Raw genomic sequence first — 9,998 nt, 5'->3', positions numbered from 1 at the left:
GCCCCATCTGTGGCCTTTGGTAACCAATGTCTGTGCTCCCCAATCACTTCTCTGTCTGGCATTTCCTGTACTTTCCCATCCCAGTGCCTCCTTCCCAGGTAGCTCTGTTAGATGTTAGAAACAGTCAATAAATGTTAAACTAATTCACGTCATTTGAATAGCTAATAGCTTCATACTCCCTGGGTTTTAAAAGAGGTTGCCCAGTTAATGCTGCTGTGTCTCTAATTGTCTCTAATCTAAAGCTTCAGTTAAGTGCAGATTTTCATGCTGCTGTTATACCATGTGGAAGCAGGTCACAATCTCTTTTAGCCAAGCCGGGAAGGTTTCCTGTAGCCAGGCGCCATCGCCATTACTATCAGATAGAGCAGCCACTAATTCAGTCATGTTGATGGATGCCGAGATGGTGCCCAGACTGCATCTACAGTCAGAGCTACAGAGCTAGAGAGTGCAAGGCACGAATTTCGCCCCAGCCTAAAGTGCTCTAGGTCACTGCTGGTTGCAGGGAAAATGGCATGAGTCACTTGTCTCCTGAGTCAGTTCATCAGAACATTGTGTACAGCTAAGACAACCAATAATAACAGGTATATGCAGAATGCATGTCGTCTCACCTGGTTAGTTCCAAGGATGGAACTCTGATTCCCCAGGAAAAATAAAGGTTAGGAAAACTGCAAAAGGCGTAGTTATTAAAGCATTTCAAACCAATAGGGAAGAAACGCAGACAAGCTTCCGAACACCAGCCAAAGAGCCAGCTGAAAGCAAGGCTGTACCTGCCCAAGAGAATCCCTCCCTGGGGGACCTTGACATGTTTTGCAGTGTTTTCTGTAGCTTCTTTCTGTGGAGTCGAGATGGGACTTTTTTTTCTTTTCTGTATTTATGTCAAGGTTTTATTCATTAAAAAGCATTTTAAAGTACCTACTACGTGCGAAGTATTGTGTCAGGCACTGATGCTTCAAATATGATTATTAATCAGCCCCAGAGGGGGTTGGAGCAAATGATGAAACAAACAGAAATAAAATAAATGTGGCCCTATAAGACAGTACAGGAGAACAGAGAGAACGTGCTTAATTTTAGAGTCTTCCTGCCAGGAAGGAGGAGGAGGAGGTGGATTTGGGATTAGTGGGTGGGAGTGCAGCTGGGAGGCAGGGAAGAGCAGGTGACCCTGGAGGGAAACCTTCACTCTGAGGACAGGACGATTGTTAACCAAGTAGATGGGGAAGTGCAAGTGAGGAGGGAGCAATGAAAATTAGAGCATGTTTATCTATGAAAGATAGTTCCAACTCTAGATTTTTATATTAGCTCATTTTTCTTTAGTTTCTTGTTTCACTCCAAAATTAAAACTGAGTGGGAACATTCTGTAACCCTTGAAAAATTGAAATGGTACAATTTGATCTGTTAGTTTCACAGTGAAGTTTCTTCAAACCTTCATGCGTCTTCTGTGAGCCTTTGGAGTCACACTTGTCCTGGAAGATAGAGCAGAGAAATGAAAGTGGGGGGTGGGGGGTGGGGGGAGTGAAACTCCATTTTTTTGAAAACAGTTGGTTTATATTTTATAATCTATTTCCACAAAAGATTCAGAGGAAGCAACTAATGTATTTGTTTAACTGATCCAATTAAAATGATTGTGAAAAGGTTGGAAACATAAAGCTACATTTCAACTTTTATTTCCTCAATTATCCTGATAATTGGGAGATAACTATAGCCTGTGCTCCCAAGTATATTTACAGGAAAGACACCAAAGATCTGGCTTTCTAATCTTTCTCTACAAAAAAAAGAGTCCTAGATGCCCCACAGGCACTTCTGATTTTACATGGCAAACTGACTTGACATGTATTTCTTTTAAACAGATTTTTTAAAGTTATAAGCAATATATGAGTATGGGTTAAAATAAAAGTACAGAAGGGAATAACAGTCACTCCCCAGAAGTAGTCAGTCGAGAGCTTTGAGAATCTTGGCCCAATATACATATTACAACAGGACTATATTGTAGGTTTTGGCACCTCCAAAAATTTCTATATTGGAAAGCCTTGGGAGGGGCAATCTGGTTAGACAGGAAATTTCATTTGCATAGTAACCAGTTAGTATTTAGGTTGATTTCGATTTGTTGTGGGTTGGGGGGATGGGAGCTGGAGATTATGGGAGAATGTAAAGGCTTCTCAGGCCCAGCCATAACAAGCAGGGCCGTATATATCCCGCCACAGCTTGCTTTTTAAATTTGAAAGCGTGTCTTGGACATTTCACCATATCTTCAACACACAGAGACATACCACCTGCTTTGATAATAGTTACCTAGGATTCCATTGTATCTAACTAGACTCTTGATAAACATTTAAATTTTTTTCTGGTGTTCACTAAGCATTCTTGTGTGTGTATATGTGTGTGTGCGCACATATAATCTGCTCATAGCAATAGAATTTCTATTTCTCTATGAGAATAAATTCATAGGAGAAAAATTTCTAGCATGAAAAATATGTGCACTTAAAATCTTGACAGATAATCTGCTCATAGCAATAGAATTTCTATTTCTGTATGAGAATAAATTCATAGAAGAAAAATTTCTAGCATGAAAAATATGTGCCCTTAAAATGTTGACAGAAATTGTCATTGTTTAATGTACAGTTCAATGTACAGTTGTCCCATGACCCTACTTCCATTGTGATGGCAGAACACTGTCTTACATAATTAATAGAGTGGTCATATAATTTTGTGCCCAAGCCAGAACACTTTTGAAAGAGGAAGTGGATGCTATTAATTATTATACTGGTCTACAGGCACAAACTAGGATTCTCCTGGGCAATCTCCTTTAAATAGCTTAAAATATTTCAATTATCCTCCTTTTATCCTTCCCAAACCTACTTTCTAACTCCCACAGTATTACACTGAGAAAGGACACGGATTTTCCAGTAGCCTACCTGTTGGATCTCGTCTTAATAACAGCAAACCAAAAGATTTAGGGAAAAGACAGAAGGATTAGCTTCTAAATATTTTGCACTTTTAAGCTCTTCATTTGAAAAAGGAAGACTCCCAAGCCAGGAACCTTAGTTGGATATCAAAATATCTCATGGAGTAAAGAAATACTATGGAGAAAAGAAAAAAGTGTTTTGAAAAAGATCAATAAAATATTATCACAAGCCCTGGCCAGGTAGTTCAGTTGGTTGGAGCGTCGTCCCATACACTATAGGTGGTTGCAGGTTTGATTCCTAGTCAGGGCACATATGTAGGTTGCGGATTAAATTTCCGGTCTGGGAGCGTGTGAGAGGCAACTGTTCGATGTATCTCTCTCACATCAATGTTTCTCTCTCTCTCCCCCCTTCCTCTCTCTCTAAAAATATCAGTAAAAACATATCCTCGGGTAAGGATTAAAAAATAAAAATATTATCACAAAACATTTGCTTCCTGTAAATCTAGCCTCAGCGTTCCCTGATAAGCCCAAAAGCCATGAAGAAGAACATAGCATATTCAGTGTTCTGAAGACTGTTACTTGGGTTCCAGAAGGGCAAATTTCAGGTAATCCCTGGACTAAAATTAACTTTTACGTCTTGACCTGAGCACATATATTCTCTTTGGTGTCCTAGAAAATGCTGACAAGGCCCTGACCACTTTTTTTGGTTCACTCCACAATGCAAGACCTGGGATACTAGACATATGGCCTTCTGTAAGTGTCATCTATCACGTGTGTCACTTCCCATTTCTAAGACAGTTGGGGGAAAAAACTCATCTCGCTCCCAGGCAGGATCAATCTATGGTGAAAATCTGTTTGTTCAGGAGAAAACGGGTTGCTCCAGAAGGAAAAGGAGAGCCCATCACATGCCTTGAATGTGTGTGTTCCCATCCCTCCAGCAGCGCCCTTTGTTATTCATTAAGGATTACATTTCTGTTTCTGCCTGTTATCCTGGGCTCAGGAAGAAAGCCCTTGATGGGTTAATGAATTGCACACCACACTGAATCATCTGTCTTGTGTTTCGCACTAAATGAGAGGCTTTAACAGATCAGCACTGAGGTGTTGCGAAATGTGTTTCTAGCTAATGTCAAGCTGTTGAAAATGCCTCAGAGTTTACAATCCACTACCTGAAGGCAACTCCCATGAAAGGGTATTTTCCCAAACGTTCCTCATTTCCCCTCTTGTCCATTGGCTGCTCATTCAAAAAGTGGATGTAACAGCCCATCCCCCACCCCCAACTCTGCTTTTTTTTTTTTTTTTAAAAAAGGCTGAGTTAGTTACAACATACTGTTTATTAGCAGCAACTATTAACCTACTTTGACTTTTTTTCAATATATAGCATTATCCCAACTTTCTCACCTAGACTTTGTTTTGATTAAGGTGAGCATAGCAAAACATTTGCAATTCATTCTATTTCTGTGAAAGGGATGTTTTCTCTTCTGTCAAAAGCTACCCAAAGGCTGAGATCAAGCTATAGATACTGACAACTAAGATGTTAGAAAGATAACTAAGATGTTTGTCAAAAGGAAACAAAATCACGAAACAGAATGTATGGCAGATCCCATTTATGTAAAAATATGTATAAATATGATATGTGTTTGTTATATGAATAGAGGAAATTTGAAAGTCTATGTACTACATTGTTAATAGTTGTTATGTCTGGGGGTGAAATTGTCAGGGTTTGTTACTCCCTAAGACATCATGATTTGTCTTTTATACAATAAGCATCTGTTACTTTTACAATCCTAAAGATTGGGTGCAAAAATAAAGTTACTCAGAAGAATTGAATTGATTTCTTAGTCCTACAATAAATTATGCTGAGCTAACCAAAAGCAAACATAAAGAGCTTAGCGGGGAATGAACAGTGCATGATGTAGAAAGGCAGCATAATTATCTATATGTAAAAGGCTAATATGCAAAGTGTCCCTGCGGGAGTTCATCCGGGAGACGGGAGACTGAGAGTTCTATCGCTCTCTATGATGTGTGCTGACCACCAGGGGGCGGTGTGGAATGAAGGGAGGCCCTGGCCGGCCAGCAGCCAGAAAGCCCTGATCGGCCCTGATCACCAGCCAGGCCTAAGGACCCTACCTGTGCACAGATTTCATGCACTGGACCGCTAATAAATGAATAAATAGATATGCTTCTCAGGGCAGAAGAGAAGGACAAATGACAGAGGGACAGAATTTTCTATAGGTATTACACATTAAAGATAAACTTGTTTTTAAAAATCTGCTTAGAGCACTTTTTCAAACTCATAGAATTATTTTATGGGTATTCATTTTGGGTACATAATCTGAATTCTCAGTTTAGAAAAATATTTAGCTAGAGTGTGTCAGATGTTGGTTGTAGTGCCTAATGGCAAATTATTGATATGTAAGTCAATTATGTCAGATCTAACATACTATTTTGTGTCATTCCAGTGTGGTATAGTGGAAAGTACATAGGTTTTGGAGAGTCAGCCTGGATTAAAAACGTTCCTTTCTCCTATACTTGCTATTTGATCTTGAATAAGTTATTTAACCCCCTTGAGCCTTGCTTTTATGAGTTAAGTGTATTTTGTAACAATAACTACTGTATAGCATGATCTGTAAAATATACTTTATTACCTGTAAAATGCTCTGCATAGAGGAGACACTGAATACTGAGTGAATGAATGAATGAAAGATCATTCTAGATTTTCTTAAGTGTCCATATCAAAATGAGAGAAAGAGGGGGTAGGGAAGAGAGAGAGAGAGAGAAAGAGAGAGAGAGACTTAGAGACAGATGCATTCTAGTTCTTTCAGGTGTGGAGTTTCTCAAGAATGAATGTGACGCTTATGATTTAGAAAAGGAGAAAAGTAAACAATAGTTTCATGAAGACCCTAGATTTAGAATATCCTGCAGTTGCCACACACACGCGCGCACACACACACACGCACTACACGCAGCCCCTATCATCCTTTAAGGCTGTCTCCAATGTCACAGCCTTTTCGAGGCCTTTCCTGATTTCCCAGACAGAGGCAGAAACTCCCTCCCGTGAGGGCCTGGCACGGCGAGATTAAGTGTGCCAAGGAGGTCCTCTTTCAGTGGAATTAAAATTAACAGAATCAAAAGAATTTGCTTTGCCGAAACCGGTTTGGCTCAGCGGATAGAGCGTCGGCCTGCGGACTGAGGGGTCCCGGGTTCGATTCCGGTCAAGGGCATGTACCTGGGTTGCGGGCACATCCCCAGTGGGAGATGTGCAGGAGGCAGCTGATCGATGTTTCTCTCTCATCGATGTTTCTAACTCTCTATCTCTCTCCCTTCCTCTCTGTGGAAAATCAAGAAAATATATTTTTAAAAAAAAAAGAATTTGCTTTTCGGAGAGAAGAAGCCCACGTACAGTGTGAGTGCCCCAAAGTGACGGTTCTAGGACGTGAATCTACTCTTGGTCCCACAGTCAGGACAGAGGTGCAGTCAGGCACAGACTCCGGGGTATTTTGTCTTCGTTATCCTAACAGGTGGCTTGGGAGAGTGTAAGCACCTCAGAGAGAAGGGGAAACAGCTCTGCTCTTTTATTTGTTATTTATTTGATTTATTTTCTAATTAATTAAATGTATTGGGGTGACATTGGTTAAAATCTCCATTCTTGAAAAATAACTTGATCTGATGGCTAGTTTGTGGAGGCCACTCATGACTTTTTCTTCCTTATCCTGCAGCCTTTCCCATGCTTTCATTTCCCACATGACTCTTCTGACCAGCGATGTTGGCACAGGTAATATTTGAGGGACCCCAGAGCCCAACAGTTCAGCTGTGAGTCTGATGGCCTGGAGAGAGATAGGAACCAAAGTTCTAGATTTGGAAGTTAGCGCCCAAACTGTCTATTTAAAATCCACAAGAGTGGATTTAATGTGGGCTGTCCTCTTGCTCTTAGAAACAAATCCTGTTGAAGCAGGCCTCCAGGCTTACTTTGGGCAAAACTCGAGGCCATCACCCAAAACTTTTAGGAATTAAAAGTAGAAAAACAATTGTTTTTCATTAGTTGCCCCCGGTGTGCCCAGAAACTGCAGGTATTTTTATATCGGTTATCTTGTTAACCTTCATGGCAATGCTGTAGTTTTTACAGTGTCCAAGGTCACAGATACAGTCAGTGGCAGAGACAGCATATGGGCCCAGGCTTTCCAGGCCCCGAAGTCCGGGCTCTTTGTACTGTACTTCATTATCGCCCATGAAAAATGGGAGAGGGTAGAATGCTGGTACTTTTGGGGGCATCGCTGTGCTTGATGGAGTTGATCCAGCTTTTTGAGGATGAGCTTCAGGTTCTAGAGGATTCTCTTCCATGCCCTTCAGGTCCATACATCATCTCCACTGTTCACGGCAGTGGCCTGGACACCAGCCAGAGGAGTTGGGATGCTGGAGGTGAAGAGAACAGGAATCTCTCTCATTTTCTCATAAATCTGTTTGTTCATTCATGTACAGTGTTTAATTGAGCCCTCCTCCTTTGCACCCCCGAGCTCCCAGGGTAATTGTGCCTCTCTCTTTCTTTTAACCTCCTCTTTGTTTGTCCAGGGCCAGCAAAATCAACAGTACATGATGAAAAGAAAATAAATTATTTCAGAGTAGCATGCTTTTCTGAAATGAGATTTCAATGTATTATACAAAAAAAAAAAAGAAAAAAGAACTGTTCGGCCAATTATCTTGTTTGCCCAAGAATTATTTTATTACTCGATTCAGCCGTAGGTCTGTATAACTAATGGCAATCAGATCAAACAAAAAGGGTCATAATTAAGTGGAAGCTGGGCAGTGGGGTTGATGATCCTGTTTCCATAAGGTTGTGATCTTGGAATATGCATCAATTCATGAGTGTATTTGATGCTTTGTGTAAAACCTGGTCTGAAAAGCTGGAGCTGCTAGTAACCTTGGTAACAAAGCAATAAGGGAGATGGATGGCCTGTTGTGGAATCCACAGATTCTAGAGCTGAAAGTTTCATGGTGCTCATCTAGTCCAGTTGCCTTGTTTGACAGATAAGGAAACTGAGGCTGAGAGATGCTTGATGAACTTTCTAAAGCCACCTAAGTCATTAAGGCTACAAGCCCAGGCCTTTCCCATTACGTTCTATTATTTTGCCTATGATTTATTTATGGAGGTTATTTTTGTTTACTTGCTTAATTATGTTTCAATTTTTTATTTTCATTTTTTTGTTGTTTTTAAAATTATAAAAGTAATATATGCTCACTGTAAAGAAATTCAAAACAGAAGTATATTGAGTAAAAAATATATCTTTCTTTTACTTCTCTCTCCCAAATACATTTTCTCTCTAGAGGAACCCTCTGTTAATGGAATAGTATGTATTCTTCCTGATTTTTTTCTATGCATTTATAAACACATATTTAGTTTCCTTTTTCATAAATGGAAACATACTATTCATATTGTTTTGAGGTTTGCTTTTTTCATTTAACATTTTCTTGTGGTGGTACCTACCTCATTCTTTTTCTAAATTAAGATACAATTCACATAACATAAAATTTCATCATTTAAAAATATGCTATTCAAAGGTTTTTAGTATACTCACCATATTGTGAAAACATTACCACTCCCAATGCTAGAACATTTCCATCATCCAAAGAGAAGCCCTCTACCTTAGTCCCAATTCCCATTTCCTCAATTTCCTGGAAATCACTAATATACTTTCTATCTCTCTAGATTTGCCTATTCTGACCATCTATCCTATATAGTAAAAGGGTAATATGCAAATCAACTGAGCGGTGGAATGACCGGTCATTATGATGTGCACTGACCACCAGGGGGCAGATGCTCAATGCAGAAGCATCCCTGTGGGGAGCGGGTCTAAGCCATCAGTTGGACATCCCCCAAGGGCTCCTGGACTATGAAAGGGTGCAAGCTGGGCTGAGGGACCGCCCCCACCTCCCAAGTGCATGAATGTTGTGCACCGGGTCTCTAGTATATATATAAAAGCCTAAGCAACCGAACGACTGAACAACTGGATGACTGGTCGCTATGATGTGCACTGACCACAGATGCTTAATGCAGGAGCTGCCCCCTGGTGGTCAGTGTGCTCCCACAGCGGGAGCACTGCTCAGCTGACCGACGGGTGCCAGACGCAGGGCTCACAGCTGGCCACCACAGCCCAGAGACCACTGCAGAACGGCAGCGAGCCAACTGGGGGGGGGCTATGGCGATAGACACAGTGGGGTCGGGATGAGCAAGAGCAGCACGCAGGTGCGGTAGGCAGTGTTGGATTGCCAGTTTTGGCCCGATCCCCGCAGGCTATGCCGAGGGACCCCACCAGAACATGAATCTGTGCACTGGGCCTCTAGTTTCATATATAAAAGGAATCATACAATATGTGGCCTTTTGTATCTGGCTTCTTTTACTTAGCATAACGTTTTCAAGATACATTCACGTTGTAACAGGTGTCAGTACTTCCTTCCTTTTTATGGCTGGATAATATTCCATTGCACGGATAGACTACATTTGGTTTGTGCATTCATCAATTGATGGCCTTTTGGGTTGTTTCCACTTTTTGGCTAATGCTACTGTGAACATTCTACATGTTTTTGTGCGACTAGATGTTTTCAATGCTCTTGGGCTCATTTTTTGAATTACTGCATTATATTCTGTACTTTGAACTTACCACATAACCATTTCTCCTATTGATGACCATTTATGTTTTATTCATCTTTTGAAAATTACAAATAATGGTGCAATATATATCTCTATGCATATGAATATGAGAAAGACAGCATAGTGTCTGCTGTGTCACACGGAAGCAAGATCTCTAGGTCTGAATCCCTGCACTTAATAGTTGTGTTAGCTTAAGCAAGTTGCTCAGTCTCTCTGCCTCCGTTTCCTCATTTGTAAAATGGGATAAGAATAGAACTTAATTTACAGGGTAACTGATTAATATAAATAAAGCAGTTGGGGCTTGACACATGGTATGTGTTCAATAAATGTTAATATTATATGCAAATATTTCTATAGGTTAGGTTCCTAGAAATAAAATTCGGGGGTAAAAAATTCATTTTTGTAATTTTGAAAGATACTGCTTATTGCCCTTCAGTAAGGTTAAACCAGCAGGAA

General features: G+C 40.5%; 1 long non-coding RNA gene across 2 annotated transcripts in view; it reads right to left on the bottom strand.

Moving 5' to 3' along the window:
- Positions 1-1,266: 1,266 nt before the first annotated feature.
- The window catches only part of LOC107184588, a 47,327-nt gene continuing 38,595 nt past the window's right edge, over positions 1,267-9,998 (bottom strand). The window contains exons 1-2 of one of the 2 annotated variants that reach the window (XR_001515460.1): positions 2,910-2,994; positions 1,267-1,460 (exon numbers count right to left, since the gene is read on the bottom strand). This is a non-coding gene — a long non-coding RNA (uncharacterized LOC107184588). Of the gene's footprint in view, positions 1,461-2,909; positions 2,995-9,998 lie in introns of those variants that run through there. The other variant, XR_001515458.1, reaches the window with a different exon arrangement.

This window comes from Myotis davidii, unplaced genomic scaffold (assembly GCF_000327345.1).
Source record: "Myotis davidii unplaced genomic scaffold, ASM32734v1 scaffold591, whole genome shotgun sequence".
Classification (NCBI taxonomy): Eukaryota; Metazoa; Chordata; class Mammalia; order Chiroptera; family Vespertilionidae; genus Myotis; species Myotis davidii.
The sequence above is the reverse complement of the archived record's forward strand: the minus strand, read 5'-3'. Positions and strand labels throughout refer to the sequence as shown.